Source organism: Aotus nancymaae, unplaced genomic scaffold, assembly GCF_030222135.1.
Source record: "Aotus nancymaae isolate 86718 unplaced genomic scaffold, 86718_ANA_hifiasm-v0.15.2.pri h1tg000014l, whole genome shotgun sequence".
NCBI lineage: Eukaryota > Metazoa > Chordata > Mammalia > Primates > Aotidae > Aotus > Aotus nancymaae.
Window position 1 is genome coordinate 71921764 of NW_026988425.1, and position 17566 is coordinate 71939329.

Below are 17566 nucleotides of genomic sequence, written 5' to 3' on the forward strand. Positions count from 1 at the left end.
CTCTACAGGCTGAGGAGCCAACGGCATTTTTCAAGTGGGGGAAGGTGGGAAAGTCTTTTAATTTCAGAATAACCATTTGATGTAGAAGGGGAGAACAAAAGAGTGAGGCCTCAGGCTGTAAATCATTTATTCACTCACTAGATATGTACTGAGTGTCTACTCTGTGCTAGGTACTAGAGATACCAGGTCTCTGATCTTTTGGGGCTGACTACATCGGAGAGGAGGCAGTCTTACACATACTTTGGTAAATGCTATGAAGGAAAAGAATAGGTCTTATGCCTCTCTGAAGACATGATAGGTGGGCCTGAGAGTAATTAAGAATAAGTCAGACAGAGAGGAATAAGGACTCAAGGAAAGACCTCATTCAGGAAGGAGAGACTTGAGCATACTTAACATGCTGAAGGGAAGAATGAGGTAGAGAGGAAGGAGGAGAGGAGTGAAAGACAGATACAAAAGAGGGGATCCTTCATGAAGCAAGACTCCTGAGAGGGTAGGGACGATAGCAAATAATTAGCCTTGGGTGGGAAGAAGGTTACCTTTCATCCTACCCTTGCTCTGGGGTAGGATGAAAGGAGAGAGAATAGAAGCAGAAGCTTATAGATGAAAGATAAGGTATAGCAGAGTTTTCATGTAATGGTCTCATGTTCTCTGTGTAGTAGGAGAATAAGTAGCTGCTGAGTATCAGGGAGCTGAAAGAGTAGAGGGCTTGAGGAAAGTGGTATATGGGTTGAAGTGGCTCTCTTGGGAGACCAGAGGAAGCCACAGATTGGTCTGGCTCTGTTCCAGAGGCTCTTGTGATTCCTCTGAGGGATGTCCCTATAGTGTTTCCTTTCTGCCTTTAATCGTTGCATTTTCTAAAGGACACAGTAATGACATACAGCAGCTGTATGTCGTTTAATTGTGATAGAGAAATAATCCTGGGGAGACATCCCATAACTGGAGCCTCATCACAGGGTGTCTATCTGTAAGGACAAGCATAGGAGAAAGAATTTTCCCATTACACCTGTGCCTCCTACACAAAAGAAATAATACATTTATGCAGGCCTGCTTTCATCCATCCCTTAAATGAGACCTGATAATGAGATTGGCAAAAATGAAAAATCTGACAATATTGAGTGTGGGTGTCAATGTGGGCAAAAAGGAACTCTTGTAAGTTGCTGGGGAAGTGTAAATTGATACAAATACTACGAAGAACAATTTTGTAATATTTTGTAAAGTTTAAACTGCCACAACCTGTATACAGCTACAGATAGGCATTAGAAGATTGCTTTGTAAACTACAGATGGAGACCCCAATAGTGGGTCTAGAAATCAATTTAGTGGTTGTCAATAGCAATTTAAATAACGTGGATTTGGCCAGGTGCAGTGGCTCTCACCTATAATCCCAGCAATTTAGAAGGCTGAGGTGGGCAGATCACATGAGGTCAGGAGTTCAAGACCAGCCTAGCCAACATGGCGAAACCCCATCTCTACTGAAAATACAAAAATTAGCTGGATATGGTGGTGTGCACCTGTAATCCCAGCTACTCAGGAGGCTGAAGCAGGAGAATCCCTTGAACTCGGAAGGCAGAGGTTGCAGTGAGCTGAGATCGTGCCACTGATTCCAGCCTGGGTGACAGAGTGAGACTCCATCTCAAAATAAAAAATAAAAATAAAAATAAAAATAAATAAATAAATAAATAACATAGATTATGGTGCACACCTGTACTCCCAGTTACTGAGGAGGCTGAGGCCGCAGGATGGCTCGAGCGTAGGAGTTTGAGTCTGCAGTGCACTATGATCACCTGTGAATAGCCACTACACTCAGCCTGATCAACATAGTAAATAAATAAATAACATAACATAACATAGATTAAAAATATGTAACATCAAAGGCCATTTATTTGTAGAAAGAATAAATACTTTTCTCATGAAACTTTGGTTTCAATTAAATATATATGACTGGTCACAATGAGATGTAGGTTGGTCACAATGAGACATTTTTTATGGGCTGGGATCAAAATATCTGAGAAACAGCTATAGACAAATTCCTGCAAATGTGCACAAAGAAACATGAATAGAGCTATTTGTTGTAGCTTTGATTATAATAGTGATTTATAAAGTAGGAAATAATCTCCATTAATAGATGAATTTAAAGTGGTGTATTTATACAATGAAATATTTAAGTCTAAATATATCAGTATACCCAGATCTTAAAAACAATATTGAGTGAAAATACAACTTGCAGAATCTGTATGATACCATTTAAGAGATTTTTAAAAAATTCACAAAATAATACATTATTTTTACTATACTTATGTGTATATAAAATAATAATTTTTAAAAGATGGGAAAGATATGTCATACAATTTGATAGTTGTTACCTCTGGAGAGTAGGAATAGAACCGGGACTGGGCATGAAAACAAAGATTTTATTTATAATCTTTTTTAATTGAAAATATTCTTGAGAAAAATATGTAAGGTAATAATTGCACTGTCAATTTGGGGCAATAAGTACACTACTATGTGTTATATTTTTAGTTGTACTCATTGTGGTTTAAAGAATATGTTTATTTATAAACTGGCCAGGTGCGGTGGCTCACGCCTGTAATCTCAGCACTTTGGTAGGCGGAGATGGGTGGATCACTTGAGGTCAGCAGTTTGAGACCAGCCTGGCCAACATGGTGAAACCCTGTTTCTACTAAAAATATAAAAATTAGCCAAGTGTGATGGCAGGTGCCTATAATCCCAGCTACTCAGGAGAATCGCTTGTTCCTGGGAGGTGGAGGTTGCAGTGAGCTAAGATCACGCCATTGCACTCCAGCCTGGGCAACGGAGTGAGACTCTGTCTCAAATAAATAAAATAAAATATATATTTATGAATTATTTGATATTTCTCTCCTTAGAAATGGAGCTTAATCTCCCTCCCCTTGAGTATGGGCTGGACTTGGTACTTGGTGACTTGCTCCTAGCAGATAGAAAATGAAAGAAATTATGGAATGTCACATCCAAGATTAGGGGAGTGGATATACCTAATATTCTTCTACTTGGTTCCCTATTATATATTCAAAAGAGGAACATTCCAATCAACCACTAAAAGTTTGCTTGCCATCTAATGAGATTTAGCAGAATATGAAAAGGCTGAGGAAATACTCTTATTCTATTGAAATGAAACTGAAACTAATCTGATTCAACTATAATGGGTTTGCTTCATTATTTGATTTTCACAACAGTTCTATGAAGCACATTGAGGTGTTTTCTCCTCTTACAGATGAAATAGTAGAATTTTAGGGTGTTAAAGTGACTTGCTAAAAGTCACACAAATTAGAAGTGGCAGAGTTAAGACTAGAGCTTGTATCTTCCTGAGTGTCCTTTTCAAAACATCACTGTATTTTCCCCAGTAATTCATCTGGAGCTCTAGCTTACAAAAAACACAAAGCGTGCAAAAATACATGTACAAGAATATTCATTGTAGCATTATTCATAATAGTGAAAACTTAAGGACTTCTTATTCAACCATAGCAGATTATTTGAATAAATTTAAATAAATTATGACATATCCATATTAGGAAATACTAAGCGGCTATCTAAAACAACATAGACACAGTGACAAGGAAGACAACATTGGAAGACTATATTGTTCAATTTACAAAGCAAGTTGTAGAAGAATATGTATAGTATAATTCCATGTTTATGTGTTAAACACAAACTGGGAGGCTATTGTTTTGTACTGAGCTGCTGCACTAGGCCCCAACAGACCAGACCAAACCAGAATGGAGTTGTAACCCATAGTCCCTGGGTTTTTTGTTTTTTGTTTTTTCTTTTAGACAGAGCCTTGCTCTGTTGCCCAGGCTAGAGTGCAATGGTGCGATCTCAGCTCAGTGCAACCTCCGCCTCCTGGGTTCAAGCTTTTCTCCTGTCTCAACCTCCCAAGTTGCTGGGACTACAGGCGTGCACCACCACCCCCAGGTAATTTTTGTATTTCTAGTAAAGACAGGGTTTTACCATGCTGGCCAGGCTGGTCTCAAACTCCTGTCCTCAGGTGATCTGCCCACCTCAGCCTCCCAAAGTGCTGAGATTACACGTGTGAGCCACCTTGTTTGGCTTTTTTCTTTTTTTTGAGACAGAATCACTCACTCTGTTGCCCAGGCTGGAGTGCAGGGGCGTGATCTCAGCTCACTTCAACCTCCGCCTCCCAGGTTCAAGCAATTCTCCTGCCTCAGCCTCCTGAGTAATTGGGATTACAGGCGCCCACCACCACACTTGGCTAATTTTTTTGCTGTTGTACTTTTAGTAGAGACAGGGTTTCACCATGTTGGCCAGGCGGGGCTCGAACTCCTGACCTTAGGTGATCTACCGCCTCAACCTCCCAAAGTTCTGGGATTACAGGTGTGAGCCACCATGCCCAGCCATCCCTGGGTTTTTGACTACACACTGTGAAAAAGTACCCCCTTGCAGCTATTGCACATTGCATTCTTCTTTTTCAAAGAGTTCAGGAAGCAGCTCAGCCCTGGCAAAACAAAAAACCAGTTAGATCCAGAGATACCTGAGTTGGTGATGAACTCTGGCAAACTCTCCTCAATACCATACAAAAAACTGCCTCCAGAAAGGAGCTTATTCACCATTGCTTAAACATGTGATGTATGAGGTCTGGAGAAGCATGATTGGCAACTGTACAGAGTTGCCTTCACACTGCTACATACAATGACTCAGTTAACCAGCCTAATAAAAACCCTGTTTTCCACTTTGTGTGGGAAAGCACTGCTTTGGGGAATCGTCCCCAGTGTTCTTACTTGTTACAAGTAATAAAATCCCCTTGGAAAGTCCTCCTTGGTTGTGGCCTTTGGACTGCTACCTGCCAAGTCATTGAACCCATCAAGTGTGGGCAGTAGTCACCCATGTTAAATGCCACATAATCAAATCAAAACTTTAAAAAAGGTAATAGATCCCAAAACAAACCACTTTTCCCTGGAAATGCAAGATTTCAATCTACCTAAGTTAATATAATAAGGAAATCTCCTCTGCTTTAAACCTTATCAAAAAAAGTAACTTGATGTTAACCAATGGGTTTTTTCTATGTTCTTTTCCTTGTTCCCACCTTCTGAAGCCCACTGTTCTGCCATTGCCCAGGAGGAGCTTTCATTTAATTCTGTAAAGCAGAGAATGGCCTGATTTATGAATTACAAACAAAAGCCAATTAGGCCGGTCATGGTGGCTCATGCCTGTAATCTCAGCACTTTGGGAGGCCAAGGTGGGCAGATCACCTGAGATCAGGAGTTCAAGATCAGTTGACCAACATGGAGAAACCCTGTCTACTAAAAATACAAAATTAGTTGGGTGTAGCGGTGCATGCCTGTAATTCCAGCTACTCGGGAGGCTGAGGCAGGAGAATCACTTGAACACAGGAGGCAGAGGTTGCAGTGAGCCGAGATTGCGCCACTGCACTCCAGCGTGAGCATCAAGAGCAAAACTCCATATCAAAAAAAAAAGCTAATTGGATCTATAATTAATGGATTGTAATTTTTCTTTTGACTTACATAAGGAAGAAAACTTACAAATTAGTGTATCTGTGAATTAATTAAAAAGATCTGGAAAAACCCACAACGAACTGTTAACAATGACAATCCTTGGGTACGATAGTTGAGAGTGGGAGAGAAGAAGGTGTGTAACTCCAGCCTACATTGTTTACATTTTTGTAGCATTATACATTACTTTGCACGTGAATCAAATGTTTTAAGTTGAATAACTAAAATTTTTTAAAAGTTAGGCAAGGCACGATAGCTCACACCTGTAATCCCAACATTTTGGGAGGCTGAAGTGAGAGCATTGCTTGAGCCTAAGAATTTGAGACCAGCCTGGGAAATGAGTGAGACTCTAACTCGAAATAATAAAATAAAATAAATCATTAGCCAGGCATGGTAGCACCTGCCTGTAATCCCAGCTACTTGGGAGGCTGATGTGGGAGGATTGCTTAATCCCGAGAGGTTGACGCTGCGATAAGCTATGATCATCACACGACTGCATTCCCGCCTGGGTGAGAGAGCGAGACCCTGTCTCTAAAAAAATTTTTTTTTAAGATTATTGAAACCTTATTATGTGTATGCTCAGCACTCTGCCAGGGGTTAGAGAACTCACAGGAAGTTCTTTTGAGGAACTTGGTATCTGGTTAGAGAGAAAAGCAGAACTTAGAGTATGATATAGGACAACAGCTGTGAAAAATGACCAAAAAGTATACCAGTCAGATGCCTTGGAAAAGATAGTACATTTTCTGTTATAATGAAAAATGAAAACATGCTCATGTAGATTACATTTTCTGCGGGAGGTTTTTTACAATGGAAATTGTCTCAGGTTCCAAATTTCCTTACACTGGGACCTAGTCCAACTTTGAGTATCACTAAAAATCATAAATTGCTCAGTATCAGTTGGGCCAATTAAGCTGGAGTAATCTGTCCTCAATTGTATATCATTTACAGTTCTCAGAGACAGAATTTGGCTTATCTGATGTCACTTGACAACTATAAGAATGGGGCTACTGGAGAGAAATTGGGTGAAGCTGAGGTATGAGGCAGGTGGGATTTACCTCTGGACCAGAATAAAGACTGGCCGAAGCCAGGAAGAAGTGCCCATCAGCGCCATGACAGTTTATCCTTACCATGGCAACACTCGGAAGTTACCGCCCATTTTCTTGCTATTTCTGAACAACCTGTCCCTTAATTAGCATGCCATTAAAAGTGAGTATGGGCCGGGCGTGGTGGCTCACGCCTGTAATCCTAGCACTTTGGGAGGCCGAGGTGGGTGGATCACCTGAGGTGAGGAGTTCAAGACCAGCTTGGCCATTATGGTGAAACCCCATCTCAAAAAATAAAAATAAAAAAATTTTATTAAATAAAAAAATAAAAAGTGAGTATGGCCAGGCAAGGTGGATCATCTGAGGTCAGGAGTTTGAGACCAGCCTGGCCAACATGGTGAAATCCTGTCTCTACTGAAAATACAAAAATTGGCTGGCTGCAGTGGCTCACGCCTGTAATCCCAGCATTTTGGGAGGCCAAGGAAGGCAAATCATAAGGTCAGGAGTTTGAGACCAACTTAGCCAATATGGTGAAACCCCATCTCTAATAAAAATACAAAAAAAATTAGCTGAGTGTGGCAGTGGGTGCCTGTTATCCCAGCTACTCAGGAGGTTGAGGCAGGAGAATTGCTTGAACCCGGGAGGTAGAGGTTGCAGTGAGCTGAGATCTCACCACTGCACTCCAGACTGGCAACAGAGCAAGACTCCATCTCAAAAACAAACAAATAAACAAACAAACAACAAAAACAGCAAAAATACAAAAATTAGCCAGGCGTGGTGGTGCATGCCTGTAGTCCTAGCTATTTGGGAGGCTGAGGCAGGAGAATTGCTTGAACCTGGGATGCAGAGGTTGCAGTGAGCTGAGATGGCACCATTGCACTCCAGCCTGGACAGCAGAGCAAGACTCCATCTCAAAGAAAAAAAAAAGTAGGTGTAAATATAACTGCAACAGCGCCCCTGGACTGCTACTCTAGGCACACTGCCTATGGGGAAACCTTCCACTGCAAGAGCAGTCACTAATCTCAGCCTCAGTAAAGCTGTTTTATTTTATTGCTGGCTTGCTCTTGAGTTCCTTCCTGAGTGAAGCCAAGAACCTGCTCTGTATCAAAGCCACCCCAGAAGCACTTGGTATTTTTTTTTTAGACGGAGTCACTCTGTCGCCAGGCTGGAGTGCAGTGGCGTCATCTCAGCTCACTGCAACCTCCGCCTTCTGGGTTCAAGCGATTCTCCTACCTCAGACTCCTGAGTAGTTGAGACTACAGGGCACTTGCCACCATGCCTGGCTAAGTTTTTTTGTATTTTTAGTAGAGATGGGGTTTCACTGTGTTAGTCAGGATGATCTCAATCTCCTGACCTCACGATTCGCCCACCTCGGCCTCCCAAAGTGCTGGGATTACAGGCTTGAGCCACTGCGCCCACCACACTTGGTATCTTTTATGCTTAGTCCATGTAAGGTCATTTCTGGCTTGTGTACCAGTTTCCATTCCAAACCAACCAAGGCAAGTCAAACTGTTGATATCTGGGTTATCTGGCTGGGATATCTGGGTTAGTTTAACTGACAAAGCATGCATGTTGGACTACAGAACTACAGATTAAAAAAAACCCTGATTGCTGTCCATTTTCTTCATGGCAAATATGGACTCCTCCTATAGTACAATAGATAAAGGTGAGAATATTAGAAGTAAAGGAAGACTATCTGTGTCTGAGTATAGCCAAGTTCAAAGAAAGGTAAAGGAAAGTTAGCATTAATTAGATAGCTTTCTTGGGCAGGGCTGCTCTCTACAGTTAAACAAGTTGTACCCGAACAAGAGCATCCATTGAAGGAGTGAGGGGGGTGAAATTCAGATGGGGCTTTGTTCACAAAACAGCGTGCAGTGCTGGCTACGTGTGGCTGTCATGTGACTAGGCATCCTGAGAGGGTTATGCCTTTTTCTAACTAGCATAAAGGTGCTCTACAGACTAGCAATGGCCTTAGTTTGGGAAAAAATATTTATTACTAACTTGTCAGCAAGCAAATAGTACAATTATGGGCCATGCTGCAGGATGAGAGGGAGGGGACCATAGAGGAAAACTCAAGTAAATGTTTCCAGCTGGAGCCGAATGCATAGGTAGCTATTCAATAAATATTTGTTAAATGAATAAATGGTGCTGGGGGCTGGGTGCGGTGGCTCACGCCTGTAATCCCAGCACTATGGGAGGCCAAGGTGGGCATACCACTTGAGGTCAGAAGTTTGAGACCAGCCTGGCCAACATGGTGAAACTCTGCCTTTAATAAAAATACAAAAATTAGCTGGGCATGGTGGCATGTGCCTGTAATCCCAGCTACTTGGGAGGCAGAGGCAGGAGAATCACTTGAACCTGGGAGGCAGATGTTCCAGTGAGCTGAGATTGCGCCACTGCAGTCCGGCTGGGCGACAGAGCAAGACTCCATCTCAAAAAAATAAATAAATAAAAATAAATGACGCTGGGGATTAAAGTGAGATATGGAACAATATGTGATATATGATACCATTTACACAAAAAGCATAATAAAATACAATTGAAGATGTTAATAATGCATGACCCAGTAATTCTACTTCTAGGTATGTACCCTAGAGAAACTGATGCAATTTGTACACCAGACTTGTAGAAGAGTAGTAATAGCACATGTTTTTAGTAGCAAAAACAGAAAATATAAATAAAACAAAACCTCCCAAACTGGAAATAACCCAAATGTTCACTAGTAGGAGAATGGATGTATTGCAGTATATTCCTACTATGTAATTCTATCCAATGGTGAAAATTAATTATCTACAGCTACACACTTATTTGTGAATGATAGATATCATGCCTGGAGCTATGATAAGATAAGAAGAAAACAGTAAAGTCAGATTTGTGGGTATATTCCAGGCAGTCAGGTCAGCTTATTCAGTAGCCAGTAATTCTGTAAAACTAGAACTTATGTATGAGGAATTCAAGTTCTTAACACAGAATAATTACAAATTATTCCAAGACCAACAGTCTGCTGTACAACTGATTATATTCATGGTATTTCAAACCACAGCATTTCAAACTAATATCACCACTATGTCCCATTCTCTGTTTCTCCAATCCCTGAAGTTATGTTCATATTGAGTGGATTTTGAATGCTTGCAAACCTTTTTTATTTTTATTTTTTTGATATGGCGTCTCACTCTGTTGCCCAGGCTGGAGTGCAGTGGTACTATCACAGCTCACTGCAGCCTGGACCTCTGGGGCTTAAGCGATCTTCTGTTCAGCCTCCCAAGTAGCTGGGACTACAGGCATGCACCACCCTGGTCAGCTAATTTTTGAATTTTTGGTAGAGACAGGGTTTTCCCATGTTGCTCAGGCCGGTCTTGAGCTCCTGGACTCAAGCCATCCACCCATGTTGGCCTCCCAAAGTGCTGGGATTACAGGTGTGAGCCACTGTGCCCAGACTTTGTAAAACTTAAATCACACACTAACTGAAAAATCTCTTACAATTTGTAATTTCCAATTTTAAAGAATTTTGTTATTATGCATAACATACACATTCATAATAATACTAAATGAACACCAAGGTACCCACCACCCAACTTAAGAACTAGAATATCACCACTATGTCCCATTCTCTGTTTCTCCACTCTCATTCCTCTCCTTTTCTCTGAGTTTTGTTTTGTTGTTTTTTTTTATGTTTTATTTTTATTTTATTTTATTTTTCTTCTTTTTCTCTTGCAACGTGTTATCATTCTCTGAGTTTTGTATTTATCATTCCCTTTTCTTTTTTGAGATGGAGTTTCACTCTTGTTCAGAATGGAGTGCAATGGCGCAATCTTGGCTCACCACAACCTCCACTTCCTGTGTTCATACGATTCTCTTACCTCAGCCTCCCGAGTAGCTGGGATTACGGGCATGCACCACCATGCCCAGATAATTTTATATTTTTAATAGAGACAGGGTTCCTCTGTGTTGGTCAGGCTGGTCTTGAACTCCTGGCTTCAGGTGATCCGCCTGCCTCAGCCTCCCAAAGTGTTGGGATTACAGGCGTAAGCCATCGTGCCTGCTCTCTCTTGCTTTTTAAAATAGTTTGCCATAAATGAATGTATCCCAAAACAACAACTTGTTTAGTTTTACATGTATTTTAAACTTTATATAACTGGGATTATATAGATCTTTTTTCCTACATCTTATTCTTCCCACACTCGACATACAGCTTTATGAAGTTCATCCATATTGATATATGTAGCTGTAATTTATTTTCACTGTTCTGTTGTATTCTCTTTTACAAATAAAGCACAATTTATTTATTGAGTTTCTTGTCAAGGAATATAGGAGTTACCAGTTTTTGGTATTTGGCATTGACATAATTGTACAATTGACAATTGACATAATTGTACAATTATGTCAATGCCAAATACCAAAAACTGGTAACTCCTATATTCTTTTCTTTTCTTTTCTTTTTTTTTTTTTGAGACAGAGTCTCACTCTGTCACCCAGACTAGAGTGTAGTGGTGTGATCTCAGCTCACTACAGCCTCTGCCTCCTGAGTTCAAGCGATTCTCCTGCCTCCACTTCCTGAGGAGCTGAGATTACAGGTGCCCACCTCCACACTTGGCTAATTTTTATAGTTTTAGTAGAGACGGTGTTTCTCTATGTTGGCCAGGCTGGTCTGAAACTCCTGACCTCAAGTGATCTGCCCATCTCGGCCTCCCAAAGTGCTGGGATTACAAGTATGAGCCACTGTGCCTGGCCAGAATTTCTTTAGGGTATATACTTGGGGGTGGAATTGCTGGATTGCAGAATATATATATATATGAATACATATATATATATGTATATACACACGCGTATATTCAACTTTATTTGAAATGCCATGTTTTTCATAGTGGTTTTAAACTGTGTATTTATTTTAAAAAATAATTTCTTTTTCTCTTTTGTTTTCACCTTCAGTACTCAGCCTAAGTTTTAAACAATTTATCTTTTCTTTTTTTTTGAGACAGAGTCACGACCTATTGCCCAGGCTGGAGTGCAGTGGGGCCGTGCCACCTCCACTCACGGCAACCTCCGCCTCCTGGGTTCAAGCGATTTTCCTGCCTCAGCCTCCCAAGTAGCTGAGATTACAGGTGCCCACCACCGTGCCCAGCTAATTTTTGTATTTGGGGTTTCACCATGCTGGCCAGGCTGATCTCTAACTTCTGATCTCAGGTTATCCACCGGCCTCAGCCTCCCAAAGCGTTAGGATTACAGGCGTGAGCTACCATGCCCAGCTGAAGGTATATTTTCATCATCTCCCTGTACACATACACTTCTTATCTATCATTTTAAATAAGTCTGCTTTTTGGATGCTGAGTAAAGTGCTGTATGATGTTTAGATGTTTAGGTTGATTGATTAATAATATTAATTATTCACCAGGATGGCATCATCTGGGTAGTGCACTGGCACAATTCATTGTATTCAGCATTTCTTGTATCCTCTTTCCCTCAGTTCTATTTATACTCCTCCCCAAAACATCAAGTTATTTCCTGGAGGGTCAAGCTCATGTGACCTCCCATGTTGCAATAACTAAAAGATACTGGCCTTCAAAGTTCGTTAAGTATAATTTTGATATCAAGATATATATTTTTGCTGTATGTTTAGAATTTGGAGCCACTCATTGAATTCTGCAACTGCTGAAACTAAAATCTAAATATTCAACTCAGCAATTATTTATTGTACATCTACTTTATCAGTATTAACGTTGAAGTCCAACTTCAGGTTCTCTCCTATGGTAGCAACCACGTTGTTCAGGTACACATTTCACGGTGAATAAGAGAATAATTCCTACTTGGTGATCCTATGCATATTCACACCTTCACCGGAAAACAAAGAATCTGGTAAGTGTTTTTTGTGGCGGGGCTGGTGGTGGGAGTGAAGGAGGCATGGCTACTAGTTAAGGCTAAGCACAATAATACTCAAGAAAAGATAAACTGGGTCTCTGAATTGAAATCCAATTATTCTTAATAGCTATTATTAAATTCTTATTAACACAGTATTAATAATACTAGATATTCATGATTAACACTAAATTCTTAATAAGATTAAGAATGTAAAGAGTGTAATCCTCACAACAAAGAGGTAAGTACTATTCTTACCTTCATGCAGATGAGAAAAGGGAGATGCAGAAATGTTAAAAGTAACTTGCCCAAGGATCTGGGGCAATGACTGCAATGATATAGTGAATATAGAGATAAAATACAAAGGCAAATAGATTTTTGTTTTTGAATGATGTCAAGACTTTGAAGTTCTTTTTCTTTTCTTATTTTATTTTAATCACATTTCTATTTTCTGTAAACCCCATTCCAAAGTCCTATTCTTAGATTTCTGGCAGCTTGGACATCTACCCAGATGATTGGTATTTCAGTCTTTTTTCTTTTCAAAGTACTTACTTGTAGGTGGCAGTGTTAGTTTCAAACCCTGCTTTGCATTTTTCTGGGGAAGATTAGAAAAAGCCATCTGGTTAGCATCAACCTAAAAAATTCTTCCCTGAGTGGAACTTCCTTAAGAAGAAATTGTAAGAGAAGAGAGTGTAGTATAAAGCTAGGCAGAAGACAAATAGAAACATTTGGAAACTGAAGTATTAAATTCTGATAACTATGAGAATTACCTTTCTGTACAATTAATTCACTTTTCTTCCAGTCCTTTTCTTTACTGCTTCTTTTGAGGAAAGGTTTTTTTGAATGAAACCTTGCTTCTTGATGACATTTTTCTAGCTTTTGAGATTTAACCTTGTTCACATAGAACGTGTTTCGTCCTGAATTTTGGGCTTTTTTCTATGTAGCTGTCTTTTATATTCGGGTTTTCATTACTGCCACCTTCACCTCCCACATGGTGATATTCTGGTTGTAACTATTTGCATAGAACAGAATCTGGCGAATTGTTGGAGTTCAGTACTAAATATCGGTTGATCGATTGAATGAACAAATGAATGAATGAATGAATGAATGAAAACCTCAGGAAGAAAAGAAACAAGATAAAAGAGAGTAAATGTGAAACGTATCCTTACTAATAAATTTTTATCATATTGATTTTATTCTTTTACATAGCCGTAGAATTTATTAACCTTTACATAACCATAAAAAGTCTACAGATTTCTATAATTTCAGGACTCAGCTTAGAAAAATCAAATGCTAACCTAAAAAAGGGACTGTTAGTTCAGTGAGAAGACATATTTGGTCAAACTAACTCATTTAATTGCAGTTCTTCTTTTTATTTTTTTAACTTTTATTAATTGCAGTTATTCTATCTAGTTATTTGGAACCTACCACAAAGTAAGATTTTGTTTTAGATTCTCACTGCCTAGTACATTACTCTTCTAATTGGAGAATTTGTCTTGTACTCTGAATTCTCTACACTACTATCTTACATTGTATGATTCCTTACAGTTTTCAAAGTAATAAAAGTTAAGAAATGTGATATTATTCTGAGCCATATTAAATCATATGGTCAATAAATATCTCTCAATGACAAAAAAGAAAGAAAAATTGAGATACCAATTTGCATTTATTTTTATTCTTTTTTTTATTTTTATGGCTACATAGTAGGTATTTATGGTGTTGATGAGATATTTTGATACAGACATACAATGCGTAATAATCACTTCAGAGTAAATGGAGTATCCACGACCTCGAGCATTTATCATTTTTTTGTGTTACAAACATTGCAACATACTCTTTTTTTTTTTTTTTTTTTTTTTGAGATGGAGTCTCTCTCTGTCACCAGGCTGGAGTGCAGTGGCCTGATCTTGGCTCACTGCAACCTCCGCCTCTGGGGTTCAAGCAATTCTCCTGCCGCAGCCTCCTGAGTAGCTGGGACTACAGGCTTGTGCCACCACACTCGGCTAATTTTTGTATTTTTAGTAGAGACGGAGTTTCACTGTGTTAGCAAGAATGGTCTGCATCTCTTGACCTCATGATCCTCCCACCTCAGCCTCGCAAAGTGCTGTGATTACAGGCGTGAGCTACCATGACCAGTCCCAACATACTCTTTTAGTTTTTCGTTTTGTTTTTTTGAGACAAAGTCTTGCTCTGTCACCCAGGCTGGAGTGCAGCGGCGCAATCTCTGCTCACCGTAACCTCCGCCTCCTGGGTTCAAGTGATTCTCCTGCCTCAGCCTCCCGAGTAGCTGGGATTACAGGCACGCACCACTGCACCCAGCTAAGTTACTTTAAAATGTACAACAAATTATTGTTGACTGCAATCGCTCTGTTGTGTTATCCAACATTAGCTTGTATTCATTCTATCTAACTATAGTGTTATATCCATTAATCATCCCTACTTCCCTGCCCCTACTCCCCTTCCCAGACTCTTCCCTGCCCATCATTCTACCTCTATCTCCATGAATTGAATTGTTTTAATTTTTAGCTTCCACAAATGAGTGAGAACATGTGAAGTTTGTCTTTTAGTGCCTGGCTTATTTCACTTAATATCACGTTCTCCAGTTCAATCCATGTTGTTGCAAATGACAGGATCTCGTTCTTTTTTTTTGCTGAATAGTTCTCCATTGCATATATGTACGACATTTTCTTTATCCATGTGTCTGTTGTTGATGAACACTTAGGTTGCTTCCAAATCTTGGCTATTGTGAATAGTGCTATAGTAAACATGATAGTGCAGATATCTCTTCTGTATTCCAATTTCCCTTCTTTGGGATATATAACTAGGAGTGGAACTGCTAGATCATACGGTAGTTCTATTTTTAGTTTTTTTGAGGAACCTCCAAACTGTTCTTCATAGTGGTTGTACTAATTTACACTCCCACCAACAGTGTATGAGGGTTTCTTTGCCAGCATTTGTTGCTGCCTGTCTTTTGGATAAAAGCCATTTTAACTGGAGTAAGATGACACCTCATTGTAGTTTTGATTTGTCTTTGTCTGATGATCAGTGATGTGGAGCACCTTTGCATATACCTGTTTGCTCTTTGTATGCCTTTTCCTGAGAAATGTCCATTGAGATCTTCTGTCCATGTTTTAATCAAATCATTAGATTTTTTCCTGTGGAGTTTTTACAGCTCCTTATATATTTTGGCTATCAATGCCTTGTGAGATGAATAATTTGCAAATATTTTCTCCCATTCTATGACTTGTCTCTTCACTTTGTTGATTGTTTTCTTTGCTGTGCAGAAGCTTTTTAACTTGATGTGATCCCATTTGTCCATTTTTGCTTTGGTTGCCTGTGCTTGTGGGGCATTACTCAAGAAACCTTTGCCCAGACCAGTGTCTTGTAGAGTTTCCCCAATGTTTTCTTGTAGTGGTTTCATTTGAGGTCTTAGATTGAAATCTTCAATCCATTTTTATTTGATTTTTTGTATATGGAGAGAGATAAGGGTCTAGTTTTATACTTCTGCATATGAATATCCAGTTTTCCCAGCACTATTTATTGAAAAGACTGTCCATTCTGCAGTGTATGTTCTTGGTAGCTCTGTAGAAAATGAGTTCACTGTAGACGTATGGATTTATTTTGGGGTTCTCCATTCTGTTCCATTGTTCTATGTGTCTGTTTTTATGTCAGTATTGTGCTGTTTGGTTATTATAACTCCATAGTATAATTTGAAGGCAGGCAATGTGATTCCTCCAGTTTTGTTCTTTTTGCTCAGGATGGCTTTGGATATTCTGGGGCTCTTGTGGTTCCAAATAAATTTGAGGATTATATTTTCTATTTCTATGAAGAATGTCATTGGTATTTTGACAGTGATTGCATTGAATCTGTAGATTGCTTTGGGTAGTAAGGACTTTTTTTTTTTTTTGAGACAGTTTCACTCTATTGCCTAGGCTGGAGTGCAGTGGCATAATCTCAGCTCACTGCAACCTCCACCTCCCAGGTTCAAGTGATTCTCCTGCCTCAGCCTCCTGATTAGCTGGGATTATAGGCACACATCACCATGCCTGGCTAATTTTTGTACTTTTAGTAAAGACGGGGTTTCACCATGTTGGCCAGGCTGATCTTGAACTCCTGACCTCGTGATCCACCTACTTCAGCCTCCCAAAATACTGGGATTACAGGTGTGAGCCACCGTGCCCCACCAGTATGGACATTTTAACATTGATTCTTCCAATCCATGAACATGAAATATTTTCCGTTTTTTGTGTGTGTCCTTTTAAGTTTCTTGCATCAATGTTTTCTGACTTTCATTTTAGAGATCTTTCACGTCTTTGGTTAAGTTTATTCATAGGTATTTTATTTGTAGCTATTGTAAATGGGATTACTTTCTTGATTTCTTTTTCAGATTGCTCACTGTTGGCATATAGAAATGCTACTGATTTATGGCATGTAGAAATACTACTGATTTTTGTATAATATATTGATTTTGTATTCCTGCCACTTTGCTGAATTTGTTTATCAGTTCTAAACATTTTGGGTGAAGTTTTTAGTTTTTTTCAGATATAAGACCATATTATCTGTAAACAAGGATGATTTGACTTTTTCCATTCCAATGTGGATGCCCTTTCTCTCTTTCTTGTCTGATTGCTCTAGCTAGGACTTCCTATACTGTGTTGGATAACAGTGGTGAAAGTGGGCATCCTTGTTGTATTCCAGATCTTAGAGGAAAGGCTTTCAGAATGATAGAGAAAAAAACTGAAAAAACAGTTTGTCACATATGGCTTTTCTTGTGTTGAGATATGTCCCTTCCACATCCATTTTTTTGAAGATTTTCATCATGAAGTGTTGAATTTTATAAAACAATTTTTAGCACCAATTGAAATGATCATATGGTTTTTGTCCTTCATTCTGTTGATGTGATGTATCACAGTGGCTGATTAGCATATGTCGAACCATCCTTGCATCCCTGGGATAAATCCCACTTGGTCATGATGAATGGTCTTTTTAATGTGTTTTGGAATTTGGTTTGCTAGTATTTTGCTGAGGATTTTTGTAACAATGTTCATCAGAGATCTTGGCTTGTAGTTTTGTCTTTTTTTTTTTTTAATGTGTCTTTGGTTTTGGTATCAGGGTAATACTGGCCTCATAGAATGAGTTGGGAAGTATTCCCTCTGCTTCTGTTTTT

At 39.4% G+C, this 17566-nt stretch overlaps 1 protein-coding gene across 1 annotated transcript in view; it reads left to right on the top strand.

Moving 5' to 3' along the window:
- Window positions 1–12140: 12140 nt before the first annotated feature.
- Window positions 12141–17566, top strand: part of TENT2 (terminal nucleotidyltransferase 2) — a 78630-nt gene continuing 73204 nt past the window's right edge. The window contains exon 1 of the mRNA XM_064376078.1: window positions 12141–12399. The gene's annotated coding sequence lies outside the window, so the exon portion shown is untranslated. The remainder of the gene's footprint in view (window positions 12400–17566) is intronic.